The sequence below is a fragment of the Sesamum indicum genome, unplaced genomic scaffold (assembly GCF_000512975.1).
Source record: "Sesamum indicum cultivar Zhongzhi No. 13 unplaced genomic scaffold, S_indicum_v1.0 scaffold00127, whole genome shotgun sequence".
In the NCBI taxonomy this organism is placed as follows: domain Eukaryota; kingdom Viridiplantae; phylum Streptophyta; class Magnoliopsida; order Lamiales; family Pedaliaceae; genus Sesamum; species Sesamum indicum.
In genome coordinates this window covers 238882-264504 of record NW_011628054.1, presented here as the reverse complement: position 1 = coordinate 264504, position 25623 = coordinate 238882, and the positions used below count along the sequence as shown (strand labels likewise).

The 25623-nt window shown below is 30.1% G+C and overlaps 1 long non-coding RNA gene across 7 annotated transcripts; it reads right to left on the bottom strand.

Annotated features, from left to right (window-relative positions):
* Positions 1–10152: 10152 nt before the first annotated feature.
* LOC105179185 lies at positions 10153–16983 on the bottom strand. 7 transcript variants are annotated; one of them, XR_002286301.1, is made up of 8 exons: positions 16444–16983; positions 15858–16034; positions 14269–15733; positions 13443–14217; positions 12506–12946; positions 12104–12264; positions 11862–12005; positions 10153–10643 (listed from the first exon to the last, which is right to left on the bottom strand). It is a non-coding gene; the product is annotated as an uncharacterized LOC105179185 (long non-coding RNA). The 7 variants fall into 7 exon arrangements; XR_002286299.1 differs by having other exon boundaries at positions 12104–12946; XR_002286303.1 differs by having other exon boundaries at positions 10153–10584; positions 12104–12946.
* Positions 16984–25623: the final 8640 nt, after the last annotated feature.

Here is a 25623-nt window from a genome sequence, read left to right as displayed (position 1 = left end):
TGTTTATTTTCTAAGTTACTTCTAGTTCAATGTTTATTTTTTATTTTTTTTATTTACCTTATTTAAATGTTGGTGATATTAATTGTTTATAGATTTTTTATTAGTTATCATATTCAATATATAGGTTATAAAACTTATCATTATTTTAACTAATAACAAAACTTTTATTATACGGGCAATTAGTTATGAGGTTACGAAGGATTAAACTTTAATTTTATTATCAAAAGGTAGTGGATTTTTTATATAATTTATACAAATATAAATTTATAAATTCAAATTATTGTTTATAGAATATTAAATTATTCATTTAATATATTAATAAAATTAGTTACTAGATTATAAATTTAAATTAAAAATTTATTACACTACAAGTAACTAACAATATTTATGAGAAAGTATTATTTATACTAATTTATTTTTTTACATTTTTTATTGATCTTTATATAATTTGCACCTCTAGAACTTTATTTTATTAATTTCAATGAGTCTGTAATAATTTACATGTCTTAATAAATAAACTATTAAATTATTTATCTAATATATCAATAATATTATTTGTTATATTGTAAATTTAAATTAAAAAATTCTCATATTGTGCATTTTTAACATTAATTAATTTGTTTTACTTGTAACCAAAATTGTAATTGACTATTAAATTATTTAACAAAAATATTAATAAAAATTAGTGTAGGTCATAAATTAAAATAAAAACTTATGAATATTATTTTAGATTTTAAAATTACAAGGTTTTTTTATTTTTATTTATAATTAAAATTTTATTATCAAAAGATAAGGGGCATTATGGGAACAAATAATGTGATGGATCATATAATTTTTTATTATTTATAATTTTAAATTATTTTATTCATTGTTTTTTGTTGAGGCTGTATATAATTTATAATTGAAATATCAAATTATTTATTTAATATATCAGTATAAATTATTGTAAATTTTTAGACTTAGAACATTAATTGTTTAGTTACCAATAAATAGAAATGGATAATATGATCACATTTACACCTCTTAATAATTGAAATATTAAAAAATTATAAATAATTTTTTATATCAAAAGGTAGAGGATGTGTCAAAATATTATTTATAAAAATATGTAATATCATTTTTTTTTATTTTTATAATTCTGCTAATTCAAATTTAAACTAGTTTATTAAATTTTTTTATTGAATTGTATATAATAATTAAATGGAGAGGATTTATTATGATATTAATACTATTACACTTCTAATAATTAAAATATTAAGTTATTTACTTGATATTATTTAAATTATACTTAATATTATTTAAATTAAAAAATAATTATCATTTAATAATTAAAATATTAAATTGTATATAGAACTTTCACCTCTTAATAATTAAATAATAAAATGAGTTACTAGGATATAAAAGTTTAAATTATAAATTATTTTAAATTTTTAAAATTAATAGATTAATTTTTAAATACAAAAAAGTAGATAATATTTATGGGATTAAATAATATGATCTTATATATTTTTGTATTATTTATATTTATTTAAATGTTAATTTTCTAATTCAATATGTATATAATTAACACCAGTTAATAAGTAAAATATTAAGTAATTTTATTAATATATTAAGAATATTAGTTACTTTGTTATATATTCCATGCGATAAATCTCAATTGGTTGTTTTCTGGATTCACCAACGGCAGGTATATTACATTACTTTGTATGGTCCGCTCTTCAGTTGTTGTTTACCCCCAGGTTTGCTACTTCATCAGCCTAATCTAATTAGAGGTATAGGTTTCGGCTTAAAACATTATCACACTAGTTCATTAATTTAAATTTAAAATTGAAGGATTAAATTTTAATTTATATTTATAACTAAATTTTTATTATAAAAAAGGTAGTGGATTTTTCTATATAATTTATACAAATTTAAATTTATAAATATAATTAAAAATTTATCAAATTTGTATAAATTATTAAATTTAACTATTTATTATTATTGATAACTAAATATTTAATACCAAAATAGAGGGGGTGTGACGCCCCAAAAATTATAATACATAATTGTAGGACTAATCGCCTATCATTAAAGAAATTTAGTTGAGAATTAAATTATGAGTTGAAATATGAATATATTAAAGTCCTAGTGACTAAATTGAAACTTTATAAAATAAGCTAATTGGGGTTGAATTGCATAATTTGAAAAGTTTGTGGTCAACTTATAAATAAATAAAATTATTAAAATCAAAAGAAACATATAAATAAAATGGCAGCACGTGGGCTGCCCCTAATCTTGTGGAAGGTAAGCCACCATTTTAAATAATACAACACATATATGTATATAACAAACATATATATATTCAAATATGGAAAACGCACACACAGCCACTTTATTTCAGAGGATATACGCATATTCAGCTGCGGGTTTCGAAACAGGTATGAGTTCATTAATTTAAAATTATTGATTAATTAAGTTATTAATATTATTTAATTAGTTCTTTTATTAAATATAGTTTATATTAAGCGATGTATTATTTAACCGGAATATTTTATGAGTTTGGCTATTTAGAAGAGTGTCAAATTAAATATCAAATTGGATATAAAAATGATATCGTTGGTTAGTTAGATTATTAAATTTATTAGATTTGAATATTGTTATAGTCAATTTATACAATTCCATCGAAATTATTAACCAAATACGCAATTGTTTGTATTATTATTTAATTAAATTGTATAGTAGCGAGAAATTGATAGAAAATTCATAGAAATATTTCGAAAATTATATTTAATAAATGGTATGTTAATAAAGAGGAAAAACGAAGATTTGTACTTCGATAGAAATGGAATATCGAAGAATTATTAGAAATTGTACGAATAATATTTAATATTATATTTAAAAGAAATTATGATATTCTCGATATATTAATTGTATGTGGTATAACTCATTATAGGATATGGGGGTGAAGTAAAAGAACTGACAATTAGCGACTGAGTAGAAAGAAACATTTTAAGGTCGAGGTAAGTAAATAATTAGTATTATCTATATATGTATCTTTATTTGTGATTTTACTGTCATTTGAATTTGTGGTTCATGCTGACATGGATTTATCTGAAAGTATATGAGTGATGGATGATTTGATTCGATTGATGGTATTGTGTACGTAGAATGAGGAAATACATTGAGATATATGTTTGTTGTTTGATATATTGTGGATGTCTGAAATGAGAATATATTAATATATTGTTTTACATTACTAGTTGCTTACAAGAATGGTGATATGTGGAAATGAGGGGGTGGTGGAAATTGAATATAATTGTGGTGTGAATACCCCTTGATGTGTTGAAAAGCCTATAAGGCGATATGAAAAGTGCTATGTGCGAAAAGAAAATGCTATGTGCGAAAAGAAAATGCTATGTGCGAAATGAAACAGCTATGTGCGAAATGAGATTGATGAGCCGGCTGTCAAGGGGATTCACTTAAATTTAATAATGGTGAGATTGAGTGGAAAAACACAATACAATATCACCTTCTGGTAAGCAAACTAGGAAAAATGGAGTTTGATTGATTGTCTTGTTATGAGATAGTCATGTGGTGTAATAAAGTTGATTATGTTGGAATTAAATTGATTGTATTCCATGCGTGTTGCCTGTTCATCTTGTTTGGGTTGTGTTTGATATACATATATAAATAGGGCTGGTTATTTACTTACTGAGTAGCAAGCTCATCCCTCTGTTGACGTTTTCTTTCAGGACTAAACTTTGAGGTGTCTGATTGTTGAAGATTAGGTTTACGTGCTATACTCAGGCGGGTCGGGCCAGTATGCTGTTTTCTCATCTTTGTCAGTTAGAATACAAAACACATTTTATTGTATAAAGAGAACGTAGGCGTAGAGATTCACTGTGGCGGATTACCTGTGGTGTTTGATTTGTATATATGATGTTGTGGGTTGATAATACCTATTATGACGTTGTGATTACATATGCATATTGATTAATCGATTATGTGCAAATTTATATATATGAACACAGGGATTACTATAAGTATGGGGTTTAGCGTAGATATAGCCCTTGTAGCAAAGTGGGTGCTACAGGGGGTGTTTGAAGCAATGTTTATGAAATTGATAATATAAACGCATAGGTTTTATTTATATTTACTAATTTAAATTTAAATTAATTTATTAATTTCTTTTATCAAATCTATATATAGAATTTAACCTCTCAATAATTAAAATATTAAATTATTTATTGAATATATTATTAAAATTAGTAACTAGGCTATAAATTTAAATTAATAAATTACCATACTTGAATAATTATTTTTTTAATTTTTAAAATTAGAAGATTAATTTTTTTTTAATAAATTATTTTCAATTTCTAAATTAAAAAATTTATGTTACCAAAAAGTAGAAGCTATGTCAAAATTATATTTATGGGATTGCATACCATAACAACATATATATTTTTTTGTGTTATTTTATTAATTTTTTACCGAATTTGTATATAATTTTCACATCTTATAAAATTAAATACAAGGTTATAAATTTAAATTAAATAATTATCACACTTTTATAAATTATTTTAAATTTTTATAATTAGAAGATTAATTTTTTATTTTTATTAGCAAAATGTAGAGTTGTTATATTTATGGGATTGAATAATAGTTATATTTGTTCAATATTTTTTTATTACACTTCTGAAATTATTTTTGAATTATTGTTAATGTATTCACACTTGTATATTTTTGGAGCAGATTATTATTTTTTTCTATATAGACTTTTATTACCAAAAGGTAGAGGGTCAAAGCAATATTTATGGGAATTTATAATATCATCCCATACCATTTTTATAATTTATATAATTAATTTAAATTATATTAATTTTTTTGGAAATTGCACTTCTTAATAATTAAAAAATACTAAATTAGTAATATGTAAATATAAATTACTTACTAGGTTATAATATGAATTATATTTATATTCCGTGCATTATTTATATTTTAAATAATTTATTGAATCTGTATATAATAAAAACTTAAATTAATTCATTGATGGATTAATTTTTATTTAGCATAAAAGCTTTTCATTGAGAATGAATATATGATTGCACTTAATTGTTTGATTAACTTTTTTATTGAATCGTATATATATTAAATTATTTATAATATATTCATTAGTTACTAGATTATAAATTTCATTAAAAAATTTATCACACTTGTATAATTTCATTTAGAGAGGGTGTAAAAGTAATTATTTACATAAATGAATAAAATGAGTTTATATATATTTTTTATAATTTTATTGGATTTGTTTATAGAATATTAAATTATTTATTTAATATATTAATAAAATTAGTTACTAGATTATAAATTTAAGTTAAAAATTATTGCACTACAAGGAGATTTCAAATCTATTCTATAAGGAATTAGTCATATGGAATAAGAAAGATAATTTTGAATATTTGGTTTTGAAAGAAAGTTTTAATACTAAAAAGTGGAGGGCCTTATATAATTTTTCTAAAACTTTATGTTTATTAACTTTAATGAGTCTGTAATAATTTACATTTTTTAATAATTAAAATATTAAATTATTACCTAATATATCAATAATATTAGTTGTTATGTTATAAATTTAAATTAAAAAATTCTCATACTTGTACAAATTATTTTAAATTTTTGAAATTAATTAATTTGTTATTTTTACTTGTTACTAAATTTTCATCTAAATTTATGAGAATGAATAATATGATTCTATATTTTTTTTATTGTATACAATTTACACCTTTTCTATAACTTTATTTTATTCACTTTAATGAATCTGTAATAATTTTTAAAATATTAAATTTTTTATGTAATATATCAATAACATTAGCTGTTATGTTATAAATTTAAATTAAAAAATTCTAATACTTGTAAGTTTTTTTTAAATTTTTAGTATTAGTCAATTTGTTATTATTACTTGTAACTAAATTTTATTCGAAAAGGAAAATTTATGAGAATGAATAATATAATCTTGTATATTTTTTATTATTTTTTTATTGTATACAATTTACAATTCTAGAAATTGGATATTAATAAAGATTTTTAAAATTATAAGGAAATTTTTTTATATTTATTTATAATTAAAATTTTATTTTTAAAAGATAGAGGGGGCATTATGGGAATGAATAATATGATTAGTGATCCCATATACTTTTTTATTATTTATAAATTGAAATTATTTTATTCATTGTCTTTTGTTGAATATGTATATAATTTAGACCTCTTGATAATTGAAATATCAATTTATTTATTTAATATATCAATGAAATTAAAAAATTATCACATTAGTATAATTTATTTTAAATTTTTAGAATTAGAAGATTAATTTTTTAGTTACCAAGTAAATATTATTGTAATAAAATTAGTTACTAATTCATAAATTTAAATTAAGAAACTATCAACATATAAATTAATTCAAATTTTTATTTTATTTATAACTAAATTTTAATTACCAAAAGGTAGGGGGTGTCAAAGCAATACTTATGAATGAATTATATGATCTCGTATATTTTTTTTTTATAATTTGTATTAATTTATATTTAAATTATTTTATTAATTTTTGTTGTCAAATCTTTATATTAAATTACATATTTAATTGATATTAATAGTTACGAGGTAATAAATTAAATTAAAATTTATTCATTTCTAGAACTAAAAGATTTAATTTTTTATTTTTATTTATAACTAATTTTTTATTACTAGATATGAATAATATTTATAAGAATAAATAATAAGATTCCATATTTTTTTTACTTTTTCTTTGTTGAATCTAATACTTTTTCTTTGTTGTAAATAATAAGATTCCTTCGGCCGAACAACTTATTAGGCCTTCATTATGGTTTGGGCCGTGGGAGGTCTTGGGCCACCATCCTCCTAGTGCTGTCTAGTTAGGCTGTGAGCTAGATTATCCCAAGCACTCATGTTATTCTAGGCTAAATTGCCCTAGGCATCCACATCTGACGCGTATCACTTATTCAATAGTATAAATATATATATAGCAAATTATTAATTATCAATATAATTAATAATAAGAATAATAATCAATAACACAATAATTATATACAAGCGAGATTCGATAACATACGTGCCACACCTTGGTTTGATTGGAATTTTATTGATGTGTTTTTCAGGTTATATATCTTGAGGAATAAGCAGAAAATATATTTCTAATTAACTTTTTAAATTGAAAAATATCTGTAGCTATTATTATAAAAGAATACCTTTTGTCATACCAAAAGATAGGAGGTGTCAAAGTAATACTTATGAAAGAATTATATGATCCCGTATATTTCTTATTATTATTTATATTAATTTATATTTAAAATATTTTATTAATTTTTTATAGAATTTTTATATTAATTTACATATTTAATTGATATTAATAGTTACGAGGTAATAAATTAAATTAAAAATTATTTAGTTTTAGAAATAAAAGTTTTTATTTATAACTAAATTTTTATTACTAAAAAAATAGAGGGGGTACGATGCAATATTTATCAGAATGAATAATAAGATCCCATATCTTTTTGACCTTTTTTTAATTGAATTTGTATATAAAATTATATATTTAATTGAAATACTAAATTATTTAATATTGGACCGGACAACTTATTGGGCCTTCATTAAGGTCTAGGCTGTGAGAGGTCTTGGGCCACCATTCTCCTTCATGCTAAACTAATCTAGGCATCTACATTACAGTAGTTGTTATTACTTATAATAGTTGTTATTTTTTTATGTATAAAATTACACCTCTTTATAATAAAAACTAAATTCTTTAATTAATGTATTAGGTTATAAATAAATAAGTAGAAAGTGAATATAAGATATAAATAATTATTAGTTAAAATTTGGGGATTGAGGTCCAAATACGCGAACTTTTTTGTGAAAATATAATTACAGATAATACCAATTACAAATAAAAACTAAAAATTGACACCTAGATTCTAATATAAATATGTTCATTCTAGTTTCATATTGAATGCATATTTTAATTATTTAACTAATCCATATTTAAGATTTTAATATTTTAACAGAAGACAAATAATTATGTTGAGAGGGCCAAAACAGAAGAAAATTCCAACTTTTGCGTCATTCTACTATAGTAAATTATTGTTTTATTAATTTTATGCCAATACAAAATAAATAATTTGATTAGATTATTTATTTATTTTTAGTTATGCGAATCTGATGTCTTAACTTTGTTATAATGACCTTATTAAATATCTACTAATAACAAAATCATTAGTTGGATATATATTCGATTCTACTAAATATAAATAATAAGAATCAAAATTTACCCTACAACATAAATACTCATCATATAATGACTATAACATCGAGTTGCTTCAATTAAAATTAAAATTCATTTTTCAATTTATGTCTATTAAAATGTAAACAAATAATTTAGTTTTTATCCATTAAAATTCATTTTTCAATTTATCACTTATTCATTTTTAATTTCATATTTCATGGCTATAGTTTTAATACCTAATGTTTACAAATTCATACTTACAAATTAATTCTCTCCGTCTAATCTATTGAAAAGATTTCACTTTCACTGCCCATCAAACATAAGAACTAAAGAATCAAATTGAATCTATTCTTATAAATAACAATTACGAATAAGATAAAAATAAATAAATAAATAAATAACAATTGTGTTGTTTTTTGTCTTAACTTTTTATAATGACTAATTAAATCCTTCATCTAAATAATTTATAAGTATTAGGGACCAAAATTTATTCTATAACATAAACACTCAGCATAATAATACAAAAATATAATTTATAACATAAAATCCTTTTCTTCTTTCAACGTAAATTATTCCTAATATTGACTTGTCATAGTTTTAATCTCCAATATTTACAAATTCATACAAACTTGATATTTAAGCACCAAAATCACTACAAAAATATAAAGTATATGATTTATAACATGTAATAAATCATAAATAATAATAAATATAATTATACATATACACTTCAGATTGTTTTAATTTAACATATGATCCATAACAACAAAAATAATTATATAATATAATATGCTAGACAATTTTTGTAAAAATCCTAATTAGCGACAACTAAATATATTAAAGTCACATGCTTTAATGAACACGAATATTAAACCAAAAAGATAGAAAAAAAATATTATCAAATTAACCCATATCTTTATTAAAATAGCTAAGCAAATCAGGAAAAAAATATATATCCTTATTAGATTTGGTCCACTAATTTTTTCTGGCAATGTGTAATTTAATTTCCACATCATTAAATTCAATTAAAAAATTTAATTTAGAACACTCCCATTGAAACAAAGCACTGTTAACCATAAACATCAACATAACAAATAAAATAAGAAATCTAATTAGTGAGATTTTTAAGTGAAACAAAGATAAGGATAAATGAATTTCTGATATATAATAAATCATAAGTAATGATAAAAAAATAATTATGTAATATGCATGCAAGTGATTTATGTTAGAATCCTATTATAATATAACATCTAAGTCACAATCCAACTAATAATTTGATTTTAACATAAATTAACTAATTACAACATTATTATACATAGTTTAGTAATCAATTATTAAATGAAAAAAGTATAATTGTCATTACAAAAAAGCAAGAAACATAAAACATGATAAATAAATTATTCTATTAAAGTTCTATTTCAATCCAACCATAAGGGAAAAATATAAAACACAGCACATAGATAGAAAACTTCAATAACAAAGCATACTAAGTGCTCTTATTATACTATATTATATTATGTCATACTATAACAAAAGTGTGAACTCCACCTATGTTTATTTCAATTAGAAAAAGACAGTTATACCTATAAGACTATTTTAAACAATAAATGAGAATGTATGATGTGGGAGTAAACATGAAAAGACTTTTACTAGTCTAATTCTGCCTCACCTCGTTACCTGACACTCCTTACTTCAACATCTTTTGTTGTTTTCACTTCCCTTCCTGTCAATTCTTACATGTCGTAGGGTTGTAACCACTAGGAGGAACTTACTCACTCCTGAGTCCAATCACGCAAGACCACCATCTCTACCACACAAACAGATTACAATGTAGAGGGGGAGGGGGAGAAGGAAGATACACCTTTTTGTAACCACATAGGATCATCTCATGTTCTAGGACTCTTTTGGGAACAAACTCACCATCTTACAAGGTTAGTTGACTATGTATCCTATGCACCAAAAAGCCGAAGAATAGAGAGCAACAACATAGTTTCAGCAAGGTGAAACAGACATATTATTCCTAGATAGATTAAATTAGAGCAGCAAAAACATAGAAGAAATACACTCCAATCCGTCCGAAACCAAAGAAAATAAAAGAGGGAGGAATGATAACGCTTCACAATACCTCAGTAACGATGTGCCACTACTTGAGCTACTTAAATTCAACCAAGTCCTTTGGCGAAGCCTAGTTCTTGACCCTCCGACTCTTGAGCACTGCAACATCAAAATCCACTTCCTCTATTGCAAGCATTAACTTCCTCCAACTCCTCTGGTCTCATTCACAACATCCTTGAATATCTCCACTTCCTTCTCTACATGTTTACATATCCTCATATTGGCATCAACCAAATTTTTTAGACCAAACCATTTGCTGAAAACCAAGAAACATCATTTATAAGACACACGCACACATCACATAATTTCACACAAAAGTTGCAAAACTACCCATATAAACCCATTCTCAATGTCAACAACACATTAGTGTGACAATCATTTCAACAAACATTCATAAATCACCATAAAACTGCAAATTTAACAAGTGCTAAACCCCTTATTACATGACATTCAAAGAAAATTCTAAAGAGTGAAGCCCACAGAATCTATCTCCTATGCATAGGGAGCTGTAGAAGGGACCTCACTACTACTACTACTACACAAAGAAGAAACTGATTTTCTAAGCACAACATGTCCCCTAGCTTTTTTTCCTTGCTTCCATTGCAACAAGTTGTCTTTAAATAGTAATAAAACTGCAGCCAGGAAAAGTGTAAAAAATAATAAGACAGCAGAAAGTAATCGAACATAACGATTATGGCCAACCGTTGCACACTAACCTTACTTAACATCACATTATATGCCAAAAGGGGGATAGTTGAAGGCACTGTTTAGCACTTCTCTTTTCATTCTTACCAGCCGTAATTATATTAGAAGCAAGAAGAAAATCTAGATAAACAGAAAGAAGATCCAATGTGGTAGAATTTTATAGTTATAAAGTATCAATAAACTAAGGGAATATCAGAATTCATAATTGATCAAAGTCTTACTCTTATACATGTGTAAACACGAGCACAATACATGCTACAGCTATTTCTAATCGTTTAACAAGCAATCGTTCCAATAATTCAAACTCTGCACCTTCAATTCTTTCCCCTAATTCCCCTTTCTCGAATTGAAGAACTAGTTCAGTGGCAAAAAAAACATTAATTGTGAGCAACTTATAATGGAGCATAAGCAAGAAAAAAGTTCTCTCAAGGATACATGAAATAATATCACATAGCATATGTCAACCAACTTATTCCACTTCCTGTCAATTGTTGTTTATTACACTTAATAAGCACTACTATTTCCTCAAGTACCTCTGTCTCCAACCATGAAGAGAAAGAAGGTTGGTTAAGAAAGAAGAAACGACGGTTAAAGCAACAAAATCCAAACATCCTTCTCTTCTTTTGGCTATCCAAAACGTCTACTCCAATAACATGAAAGCTTGATAGCACCACTAAATTACCAAAAATAGAAATAGAATAGTATTTAGGAAAATGAAATACACATGAGAGGATTTAATGTGAACACCTAGACATAGGAGAATCCTTACTTTTCACATAGCTGAAAATCTTTGCATTGTTTGCAAACCCAACAATTTCCAGAGATCATCAGAATGCAGCAGTGTGTGCGCACATGCATGCTGTAAGTGTACCATGACGAAGTCTTCCTTCCTGGGAGATATTGCTTCACCAAGCTATGTAAACAAAGGTTGCACTCAAAATTATGATATGGCAGGGCAATAACAACAACATCAAAATTGATACATGCTAAAATAAAATGATTCCTGCTTACATCACTGAAAAGGCCACACAAACTTTGTGAATTTAACCATGAAATTACAACAGTTTGGGCAGATGCCTCCAGAGCCTTTTTCTTGATCATCTTTTTCATAGTTCCATTCTTATGCTGTTTTCTCCTATCCTCTTTTTGTTGTAGTTGATAGATCATGTCCTCTGGAGCACCAAGCCAATAATCCCAATCAAAGTATGGAAACCAAGCTGCAGCTACCTTTGCTTTACATTCTCCGGTAGACACAAATAAATGATCATAGCGAGTCAAGTACAATATTTTCATTTGCAGTTTTTCTTAGCATGGACAAGCACTTGAAACCAAAGCAATAATTCAAATAAAATAGTGGGACATACTCACAACTCATAATTAACAGTATCATAATCAAACAACCACCAAACTCACCACTCCCTAACTTTATCTGATTTTGGTGTCTTTTGAATTTCTGCTTGCAATACAATATGCAATCTTCCCCTTTCAACGGAGGGCAAGCCCATGTACAACAACTACTGAAATTGCACTTTTTACAGTATTCTAAGTGTCGAATCTGAAAATATAAGACTATTATCGGTACTTGCACCAGAAATTGCAACTACAATATTTTGCCACAATAGAGAAGATAGCAATAGCAAAAGGGCAGTGGTTCCAGAAACTTGCCAAAATTCATGGTACACAAATGTTCGCAGAGGTTCTCCGCTTACTGGTTTGACCTCCGGCCCGAAATACTTAACTGACTCCACATAAGACCAGCAATGATCAGGCTGCTGACAATCGAATCCATTCTCGAGTGCACATTTCAAATAGGCACACTTCAACACCTTCAATTTTCTGAAATAATGGTATCACCTGGAAGATAGAAACCATTTGTACTATTACATAAAGTAGATTTCCTTTGTTAACCACAAGGTATCTAAGGAGGCACTTTAAGGAACAAATCTCCTGTAATCTATTTTTTGTTTGGTTACCCAATCTTGTGCAAACCTTCACCCCCATGATAATAAATAACAACGTAAAACGACAAGACTACTAATAGTAAGAGCTCAAATTGGAAACCTAATAAAGTTCAACTCAGTTAGTATTAGTATGTGAATGTAGAACTTCATCAGGTTGCTCAGTCCCATGGGCAGACTTCGCCTCAGAAACTATATTGAATGACAACTGAGATTGACCAAATGTATCATTCTTTAAGAAAACCTGGTTTTGACAATGAACAATAAGATTGCTTAAAATATGGGGGATCATGGCAGATATCAGTGGGAGAGGTCTCTGGCATATAAAATTGTAAATAAGTAACTATATATATCGCTGTATGAATGTCGAAAAAGTGAGCAAAATCGCTGACCTCGGCTGCACGGATTTTATATGGTCGAGAAACATAATCCTCCAAATCTAACTCATCACTTAAATTCATTTTAGCAGTGCAAACCTGCAAAAAAGTCCCATTTTCTATCAACTATAAGAACACAAAGAAACTATAGTTTACGGTGATAGAGAAGTTCAGGCATCTATGTCAATCTTGATGTAGAATAATTTTTTTTCCATGGTTGCATGAACTCTTTTCTCCTTCACCAAGGAAGATTGTCCCTTTCTTCTTAGCCTCTTTCATCGCAGTTTCTCCTCTTTTAAAGGTTAATTGGGTTGAGACTTCTTTTTATGAGTGAGATGTGAGAACAGTTTAATATAAATGTTGTTTACTTTAAGAACCAGCAAACGTCAAACAGTAAATGATCTTCTCTTCTGATACTTTGAATAAACTCTTTCAAACACGCAAGCAATACTCGACATGTTGGCCTGAAGGTATACAGACTACTGAGGCATATGTTTCAACCTGCAGTTGTCGTGATACAATAAAAAATGCTTGCCTTGCCTGCTGAAAGAGTCTTCAGCACAATCAATTTTTCCATCCTTCTTAGGAATGCCACCACCAAACATCTCTTAGCCAAATTGTATATTTCATGTACCTTTGAGAGGTTATATTTACCCTGTGCTGATATGGTCATCTAACAGGAATAATCCATAAAATAAAAGACAACCATAATAATATAGCACCTAAACATTTTTAGAATAATTATTATGAGTTATATTGGTAAAATAATATCATGGTCAGAATCTATCACCTCCCAACCAAAAATAGTAGTCATATAAATATCATGGTCAGAATCTATCACCTCCCAACCAAAAATAGTAGTCATATAAAGTCTAAATAAAGGCTTTTACATAGGATTTTCAGATAGCCATAAAAAAATACGATAATTTTTAGATATAAACAAAAAATAGAAGGAAATTACTGTTGCTTTTTTGAAGTTATTGCCTTCCACACAACAAAATAGTATTTTCCACTATTATAAATATGTAAAACTAAGCTTATCAAACTCCCTAAACATAAACAATTATTGTCCTCAAGCAAAAGTCCGACACTGCAAAAAATATGATCTCAACATTGTGCTAATATTCCGTAACAACAAAGGTAACCTATAACCCATATGCAGATAATCTCAAAACACAAATGCCACAATACGTTATGCAAACGCTAACTTATCATAATGAGGGTAAGAGGCCAATCACATCACAACACTTTGTCTCGCCACGTAGAGAGTAGAACAATCAAGCTTCCACAAAATCATAGGTTTCTAAATGTCACTATACTCGTCGCTTCAACACAATACCCTTTATCTCCTTATTTTTGCCTAAGTTGGGACGACTTTTGTTCTTTCTTTTCTTTGGCCATTTTTTTTCCCTTTTTTCTTCCCCTTTTGTTGTCATGGCTTTTATTTTCTTTCTTTTTTCTTTGTTTTTGCCCATGACTTATGTTCTTTAGGCCGTATTTCGGTCTTTTGACGCGAATGACAACACTTGTGGTGAAGGCACCCGGTTACTCAACCAAAAAACGTTTTACCTAAAGTGCTTTGCATGCTCATGGCTCTAGTCACCGTTTTATGTGAATAACAACATTTGTGATGAAGTTACCCAGTTACTAAGTGACCTAAACCAGCGGAGTAGATCTAGTCTTCCTTTTCTAGCTATTCTTTCTTCATTTTTTTTTTCATGGTAAAAGAAATTTCTAAAGGGAAGGGCCTTTGAATTTTTCAAAATGATTTACCGTCCCACATTAAACTTATAAGGATAAATTGGGTGGCGTTTTGGCAAACAAATATGATTTCACAAGAACTCCTATGATTGAGTGGAAGCAGAGACATTCCAACTCTATTTCAAAGCAATTCAAAATGCATGAAATTAGGCCTCAACTACTCCACATTTACTCAGAGCAACAATCACATAACACAAGTGCACATTCATGTCTGAATCTTATGCATTGTGGCAGGTTTCTAGAAGTTCTAATGATGACGCCATCAAATTCTGTTATGTTGACTGGTATGAATGGTTATTGATACAGATCAGTAAAAGGGGAGGAACTGTAATTTTCAAACCAAAAGTGAAGGTTTCTATCCATATTGCAGTTCAGAACTTAATGATAGAATCTTTACATACCTGCAGACCACCCTCAGTGAAGATACGAACAAAAATTAAGGCTAGTAACAGCTGCAACCCAAGCACTTCCAAGTGCTATTGCTCTAACTTCTTCCCCTTCAAGTCGCATAGACCACTAAATATGCATAAGGAAATTCGGTGAACCTATAGTTAATTAAAGATTGTTTTTTAGCAGAAGGGCAAATGCAAACTTAGAATGCTAACCCATCCATTATGGCACTTGAAAGAAGATCTTAATCCATACAAGGAAAAGATGAAGAGGGCTGACCTCACTGTTATTCGCCCGGCTACTGAAGGGCCGATACATAAGTGTGCTCATATTCTTCTCGCCTTTACATGGATTGGCAAATACACTCCCACTCTCATTTAGAGAAGCCATTGTGAAGCCAAAATAGCCAGTCATTGGAGGAACACGTGGACCACCGCTGGTATCATGGAAATCTGTCTGCATATAAGTCATGTAAACCAAATGGTCAGATGGTAAACGTTGATTATTTTTCTAGCAGTAACGCAAGTTGAGAGTATGAATTTCTTAAGCCTTGATCTGTAGCAATATAATAAGTTCAATAGACAAACCAATAGTTGGATCAAGGTGCTCAGTGTTCTTAACGTAAAATGTGTTTACCCTGACAGACGTGAGGTTTTTCAATTAGGAAAGTAATTCCTCTTTAAGCTTTTATTCTTACAGTCATTACAACTGAATCTGCAAAATACACTATCTGATGCAGCAAAGTTCAATCATGGTTTTACCACTTTGATTCTTCCAGTTCCATTCTACTCAATAGCAAACAAGTCATATAGTTTTCAGGAAAATTCCAACTACTAAAAATCAGAGGAAAGAAAAGACAGGATACCTCTATATGTGAATATCCATCATGTTCCATTGTGGTTATACTTCTAGGCATATTGTAGCATAGAAAGTGCCTCTTTCCAGGCTGTGCAGGAGTAGCTCCAGGCTGAAAGGCTTCTTGCATTCTTTGCCCGGCAGTTACTATCATATGCCTGGACCCACTCTTCCCATTAAGGTTATCTTTGTGGCCATAAGAAGCCTTCTTACGATATCCAACTTTTTGAATGGAATCCAGCCCGTCATTACAATCTTCTTCCCAGTCATCGTCATAATTAGAGCGCTTACATAATCTTTTTCTGTTAGGTGGCTCAAACTCACCATGGCTATCCTCGCTTTCGCGGCCATCCTGCGGGCACTCCACCGTCTCTGCTTCATCGTGGCTACAAAAACCCTAAAGATTGGTCCCCTTCTCCTTCACTCCCTCTCCGCAGATCTACGATGGTTTTGAGGGTTTTCTCTGTAATTTTTTTGGCAAGGAGAGAATCAAAAATGAAGTGGAGAAGCTGAAAATGGGAATAGGAAGAGGAAGAGGAGGTGATTTTGAGGGTTTTCACCGGTTGGGGGGGGTTACCGGTGGATTGGGGGTTTTTACTTGGTAAAAGTATTTTGCATTTTCATTAATTCTTTTTCCTTTCATAAAAATTTTAAGTTTATCTTCAAATGTAGAGAAATATTTACAGTTATTAAAATATTAAAAAAAATAAAAAGAATAAAAAATGATAATATTTACATAAATTATAATAGGTTTGACATAATTATAAATACCTTTAATTATTTAATTGGTGGATGGAATTTTTTGAAAAATTGTAAAAAAAATTATTCACATAATTCATAAAAAAATTATTTTTTTGAAAGTAAATAAAATTATAATTTTTAGTCCAAAATGCCATTTTGGTCAATTCACCACAAAAATGAATGGAAACTTAACAGAGACTAACGGATTGGGCTAATTGTTAGACGATCGTTAAAATCAGGGGGTATTGTAATTTTTCAAATAATGGGATGTTTTCATAATTATACCAAATCTCAAGAGAGGTTGTTGTAATTTACCTAAAAATAAAAAGATGATGGCCATTATTTAATTAGAAATAGGAAAACAAAAACAAAGAAAACAATTGTTACAATAGTATCCGTTTTAAGTTTCTCCTGTATCAATGAATTATCAGTTGCGAGGATAGCTCAGTTGGGAGAGTGTCAGACTAAAGATTTAAAAATCACGTGGTCGATCCACGTTCACCACCATTTATTACCAAATGCTCCTCTTCTCTCTTAGTTTCAAGCATTCGTCCTGCGGTCACTTGTAGTATTTTTCGGTGGATGATCTTTCTTTTTATGATTTTCAAGAGCAAATATTGTTGGAAAAAAATTTGGTTTCAAGCAATCAAAACGACGTTTTGAAATATTACAATCGAATTTAGAAATCAAAAGCAATAAAGCCACGTTGGAACAAATAACATAAAGCAATTAGAAACACTATTTATGACAAGAAATTTAAATCGAAAACTTACAACGAGAATTGTATCGTAACAATTCTCAGTCCAATTTGAAGTCGTTAATTTTTAATCGAATCGCAGAATTACTGCTTACCTTGAAGAAAATATACGCCCCGTATCAGCAGTGCATCGGGTGCAACGTAATTTCTCCCAAGATAAGACGGTTACAGTTCTTTCGATTTTAGCACTATACCGAAGAACACCTCGATCAAACACTCAGAAGCTTATTGAAACAAAAGACTCAAATACCAAAATTTAAAAATATGAATGCCTAAGCGAAAGAGGGCACCGAGAGAGTTATTAGGGAGGAAGTGAGAATTGTGGTGTTCTCAAATGAAAGAATTGCTGCTATATATAGAGGGCTATTCCTTCCCTAATGAATGCAGAAATTGAACATGGCCTGAATGGCCTTCTTTCCAATTGAAGGTTACAGCACTAATCATCCACTAATGGCAAAATTGCAATCAAATCATATTAAAAAAATTGAAACAGTAGCATTGGGAATTGATTTTGATTAAAGAGGCAATTTGAATATTGAAATGAAACTTTAATCCAAATGTGCTGCGGTAAATTAAAACTCCTTTTTCCTCCCTCATTCAAATCTTTGAATTTCAAGAAATCCTTTGAAAATCTCAACAATCCCCCACAAATTCATAGATTTGAACTCAAGTTTCCATGATTTTGCTTTCAACAATGGTACCTTTCGGTTTGAACCACTGTCTAAGTTATCTAACATCAGTTATCACCAGGTCAAATGGAACTAAGCCTTGAATTTAAGCCTGTGAGTGTGACAACATCTGTCAGTAACAACAAGCCACTAGCTTTATGTTGATCTTTAGGGTTGACACTTAGGCCATGTGTCCTGATCCTGTTCATGAATGTTTTAAGAAATAACCCAATTCCTTAGTTGTGGCGAAACAACGACATTCACTTAGTTGGGCGTCTCCAGGGATGCACTGCTAGCATTTTGGTTTTATAAGACTTCTATAATTGCAGAATGAATTAAGGTCATTGGAAACGTATAATGCTATAAATTAAATTGATACATGTTCAGAAGGTCAAGTATATTTGTATATATAAGATTGTTATTCTTATGTAGATGTAAGTGACATCTTATACTGTTTTATTCATCGTCTAATCAGATTGATAAGATTTTTATCAAACCGTTGGATAGTATAAAATCGACAAAATACTACATTCAATGAAGTTTTTGAAATTTTTGTTAAACGGATACCAAGATATCGTATTTGATACACAATCAACAAGATTAAAAATGATGGAATTGTCCCGGATGTTGAGGCATTATAATCGGGAAGTGAATGAGCAATCTATGGAAATATTTAGGGACGGTTTAATCATTTTAGAAATAGATATTCTATACGAATGATTTTATTTAATTTCATATTTTGCAACAGTCAAATATTAAATAACCATTGCTAGGTTTGATATTCCCTCCAGTTTTCTTTTGGCGCGAAATTAAATTTGTTTGAACTTATTTTGAAACGGTCAAAATAAATAGACCATTCATATATTTAAATTTTTCCTCTTTTTTTATTTGGGAAATTATAATATATTGAACGGTTTATTTTATTAATGTCGGTTCAAAATTGGAATGGGCTCTGCATCGACTTCCTAATTTTTTGACCATTCCTAAATAAAAAAAATTGTGTTTTGTTTTTAAAAAAAGATTATTGGTATGAACAAATAGTTTCCAAGTTGTACTTCTAAATTAGCTGAAAACTATTTTTCTAAATTATTATCGGTAATTTTTTAATTTATACTAATTTCTATGGGCAAAATACACAGACACTTGATATAGAAAATGGTAAATGTCAATCATAATTATTGTCTTCTTCAGTCTCGTAATCCTCATCAAAGCTATCCTCGTTAGACTCGTCATCAGATTTATAGTTCCTCATTCGAGATGTACTTGCTCCTTGTTGATTAGCAGCAGAAAGCTGAACGACTAATTGTATACCATTTGGGTCATGCAGGTCACAATTATGGTTGTCCGTCGCATCTTATGGAGTAGGTATTGTCTCAATCTCTTGAAATGCAATGTCGGTCCATCGAGAGTCAGGTTATATACGAATTTTAGCATCACGTTCGGCTTCCTTTCGTGGACTCAAGCTCCGGTCAATTACATATGATCTTCAGGTCCTTCCATATATTCAGAGTATCCTTCGTTCTTTCTTTTATGTCCGTCACGATATTGAATATATTGTAAAATACGTTCTTCTTAATGTGCATGACATCAGGATTATGTCGTATTAGATGCACCAATCAGTACTCAAGCTCCTAGAAGATATTTTTCTTTGTCCACTTATGCTCGCTACTGTACCCGTCCGGGAGTGACAACAACACTTCAACGGCAGGGCTAAACTCTTCAACCCATTTGCGGATCTTCTCCCATCAATCTTGACTATGCAACATTTCTTTCTACTCGGTTCTCTGTGAATGCTTTCTTCGTTCCTACGGAACAGATGGTCTGGGGGGAGGAACTGTCTGTGGCAATCAAAGCAGCACACCTTCCTATCGTTCTGCAGGTGGAATGAACTTGTGTCTTCCATACAAACTGAACTTCGCATACTACCAGTGGAACTCCATCCAGACGCCATTCCATAAGCAGGTAGGTCGTTCAGAGTCCACATCAACACGGCTTGCATTGGGAATATCCCGTTTCTCAGTGTCACACGTTAGTACACCTACATACCGCAGATTCTGCAACTCCTCGATCAACGCTCTAGGTAAACATTAATGAGATGTTTTGGATTGGAAGGACCGGGGATCACCATCATCACGAACATATACTCATCACTCATGTACATTCCCAATGGGAGAATGTACGTTATAAGTATAACAGGCTAACATGAGTACGTACCACCGTACTGCCCGTGCGGTGCGACCCCATCCGTGCAGAAATTCAGTCTAACATTACGGGGCTCTACTGCAAAATGAGGATGTGTCCGATCAAAACGCCTCCATGCATCTGGATCGGACGAATGGCACATGGATCCCTTGTCCGTTTGGTTGTTGGCATTCCACGTCATTTGGTCGGCAGTCGCTTCTGAAGCATGCAACCTTTCTAGGCAAGGGGTAATCGATAGATACCTAAGAATGGCATACGGTGTCTTTTTGCGATTAGGATTTCGCTTATCCTAGCTTCTCCACAAAACTTGCAGTAGTCCAAATCAATGTTGTCCTTCCTATACATGCAACCATTTTAACACGCATTGATCTTCTTAATAGGTAAACCCAAATTTCTTATTAATTTCTTTTTACTATAGTAATCATGGGTAGGGTGTGGTTGCGGGGTATTATATGATCAGCCCATTGAGATATTTGGTCATATATATGCTGAGAAAATAGTCGGTGACCTTGATATTCACTAGCAACAACCCTCAATTGAGATTGGGTGCAACCGTTCCACAACGGATGCTTGGCAGCATGCACTGTATTGTGAAATTGATCTGCTAGCCCAAACACATAATTAGGGCCCTCTACCATAATATGATCTAGGCCCTGCATTAGTAGGACACGACCTCGGACGATTATCATGCACAACATCCTGGTTTTACTTAGAAGACCAGACAGCCGGCCTGGCGGCATAAAAAAACATCCTCTGTGCCGAATCCATCTGCACCGCATCACCCCAAGGCGTACTGGTACCCTACACAACATTAGAAATGGGAGTTTGCTCCTCTTGAAATGGGACCGCGGTGACGGCCTCAAAATACTCCTACACCCTCTCCTCACCATGAGAAGTCTAATTATAATACTCCGGCATAAAATCATTCATAAATAAGTCAAAATTTACCTCGTCCATGGTTTTGAAAACTTCATTTTGCACTTACGACAAGGACACTTAATTTTCTCACCATCCATATATGCATGCTAAGACTTGGATAATTCTATAAATGTAGCAACACCATCCTCAATAGAGTAAGACCAGCCTTATTTGAAAGGTTCTTCTCATACATCCATCTCCTCAGCTATCTTAACATGACGATGAGTCCTACACAGACACACAAACCACACAAATATATATATATATAATGATATTAAATTAATTGATAAAATTACAAAAACTATAATCAATTGACAAGTAAAGGGTTAAAGTTGTTATCTGATCAAAATAATTTTAAATATAAAAAAAATCGAGATAGGTTGACAAAAAAGAGTAGAAAAATGTTTCTGGGATAGTGAGAGATCAAAAAAATTCGAGAGAGATTGAGGAAATAGAGAGAAAATAAGAATGAAAGAAAATAGTGACATTAAATGGAAAGAACACACATATTTAGCTGTTAAAAATAGTTGTTGATTTAGATTTTGAAACGGTTCTTTCGACGAGTTTAGGAACATTTTTTTTTACCATTGAAATGTAGTCGTTGTATTTCATTTGGAACAGTCTCAGAAATAGTAAATAAATAATACAAAAAAACAGTTCCAATCTGTACTAAATTTTGGAACGATTTTTGAAACACATGACTTCTTAAGTAAAACTAATAATTTGGAACGGTTCTTGCATAATTGATTAAGGGTGTTCCAAAATCATTCCAAATTATACCTCGTTTTGGCATACATTTTCTAACTGTCATATTTTGGACATCCTTTGTCACCCATATAGGAATGGTCAACTCAAGACCGTCCCTAATTCTAATATTATGTTCTAAATAGAGTTCCAACCATTTATCATTACTATTTTGTAACAGTATTTGGATAAGATTTTGTAACTATTTGTCTGGGACTCATGTTGGAACGGTTTGCCAGTTCAAAAATTATAACCCAAAAAAAATATAAATCATGACATAATCTTTTAATATCCATTCATTATGTATTCCAAAGACCGTTCCAAGATGGAAGGGGTTTAAGAACGGTTGTCTTGACCGTCTCTATTAATCATAATGCTAATGTGACCACAAGTAATGTCTCTAAGGATAAAATTCTTAAACTGATTTATCTAAATGTAACGAGCAAGATCTCGAGGTCAATTACGAGATGTCTATTAATTATGCTTACAACAGTTTAGGTTGTTACCGAAAAGAGGGTAAATTGCATTTTTGGTTGCATAAATGGATATATTTTTAATTTTGGTCCCATACTGTAGATGATTTACACATTCCATCCAATATGTGCATTTCTTTTCCAATGTCAGGACACAAGAGGGGCAATCATTAAGTTGCTAATGACAGATTATTTTTCCGTTAGGTGGGTACAAATTTGGAGGGAAAATGGACTAATAAATGAAAATTTAGTGGAAAAGGTTTATTTCTTCTTCTACCATATACAAATAGCTAATTTGTTATCTTATCTCTTCCATTTAGTAGGAAAAAAGTATAAAACATGGATGCAAATAGAGAAGTTCTTTGTCACTATGTAAGGATTGGAAGTTTGAAAACCTTATGGATAGAAATTGAAAACGAGTCCACTTATTGGATTAAAAATAAAATTTACCCTCGAATAGAAATTGAAATCAATGAGATTTTTGCCTATTTTGTAGCCGTCGAAATCATGGATGAAAATAAAAATGATCCTCAAACTGTAGAGGAATGATAACACTTAAATAATTGAAAAAACTAAAAATAAGCGAGAAGTATTTGGACCTATTAGTCCAGCACCACAAGATGTTCAGGCCAGTTGGCTATAAGTGGTTGTTTGTACGAAAGAGAAATGAATGAAATGAAGTTGTAAGCTACAAGGCTAGACTTGTGGACCAAGGCTTTACTCACAGGCCGAAAATTAATTATACTGAAACGTATTCACTTCTAGTGGATGCAACCATACTTAAATTTTTAATCAGTTTATTAGTAATTGAACTATTGGAAAAGGTGACCAAAAGCCAATTAGATTGCCGATTTTGAGAACCATTCTAGCAATCTTTATTTAATCAGTATTGTTCCGACGAATATGGTAAGTATTCGACCTTAGCACATGTGTCTGTTGTCTTTGTCATATTACATCAACCACTACTTTGACGTCACAACAGATGCCCACAGACCACTCAATAACCCATGTAGTTAGGTTGCGCATTGGATGGCAGCTATAAAACTAACTTTTGAGGGTTGTTCTGAAACATTCCAAGTCAAGGACCTCAAGACTAGGCACCGAGAGTCCTATAAAGACTTGCACCGAGTATTGCTTTCATTTGATGGGTGCTGCATTTCATCGGCTACAGACGTTGGACGTCTATGCAATTTCAGTGGATTAGTTGACAAGGCGGTCAACTGACTCGTGGGGATCGTCATATGGAAGCCTTAGAGGCTTGGTCAGTATACTTGAGTCCTTGGCTCGGATAGTAAAGGAGTAGTCCTCAAACTTGAGGAATCACGGTAGTCACGTACATATAATGACTGTACATTGGATCTGTGGAAGAGGTGATTGTGTCACAAACGTGATCATCATAAGCCTTATCTAGTGTAGTCGAAGTATGTAGTGAGGACGTGAGTTCCAAGAAGAGGATCCATCCCCTATCAGTATGTGATAGAGGTATCTCCTATTCACTTGAAGATGCATTCACATCTAATGAATCTCTAGCCACGGTCGTTGATTGAATAGGAAAAGGAGGTCCTATGTCAAGAAACTTGGCGTAATGCGAGCTCAAGTATTAAGCATAGATGCCTAGTTCAAGATGGAAACTGACACCTAATTCCATGCCCTCAATTAAGCCTGGGAGATGACAGACAAAAGGACCGTACCCATACAGACTCGGGAACATAAATATTCGCACGAAAATTCATCTAGTCTCTAGTGCCATGGACCGTTTCTAGACGACCATCCATGGTAATGAACTTTCTTGAAAGAATAACCAAGAAAGAATAAGGAACCAATTTGGAATTAATTTCATAAGATGTAAGTAATTGATTACTCACACATGAGGGTACATTGGATGGATAGCCCAAGTTTAAACTAATTACATTAATTGAAATTGTGCTTGTCTTTATTAATTTAATGAATTGGATTCCATTAATTAATAAGAGACAATTTGATCTTGAATATTTAATTGGATTAAATACCTAGTCGGATGAATTAAATGAATTTTTTAAATTAGATTTAATTAAGATTCATTGGGCTTGAATTTACTTTACATAAAATCGGTCCAATGATTAAGGCCCACTAGCAAAATTGATGGAGGAAAAGTTGACCAAAGAATTGCATTTTGGAAAGTGTTAGTTTGGTCATAATCTATTTGGAACGGATTGAAGAATTACCTTATAGATAATAGAATGTATCTATACACATTCTTGTTTATCTATTCAAGGTATATAAATATATTTTGTGTATAATTATTACGGTAATAATTCATTACACAATACAACACAAAAATTCCTCTCCTCCTCCATCGTAATTCGACTGCCCCCTTCATCTCACCTTGGGTGAGTTTTTTTATCCTGATTCCTTCTAACAAAGGAATCAATGTCTCATTTTTCGACGTGATGTGGATCATCTTTAGAGGATTCCTATGTTGGAATCTCTTGTGAACGTTCAGCGATTTTATGTCAAATAAACATGTCTACGTGTTTCAATATTTTTAAAGCATATTTTATTGATTATTTTATTGATAATTATGTGTAGAGATTAACTTGTTTAATTTTGTGATTAATTGGACGATTTTAGTATTTAAGAAAATTTCAATTTTTCTAGAAATACTTGGTTTTTATTTTTTTAGTTTAATGTGTGGAATCAAAAAAATA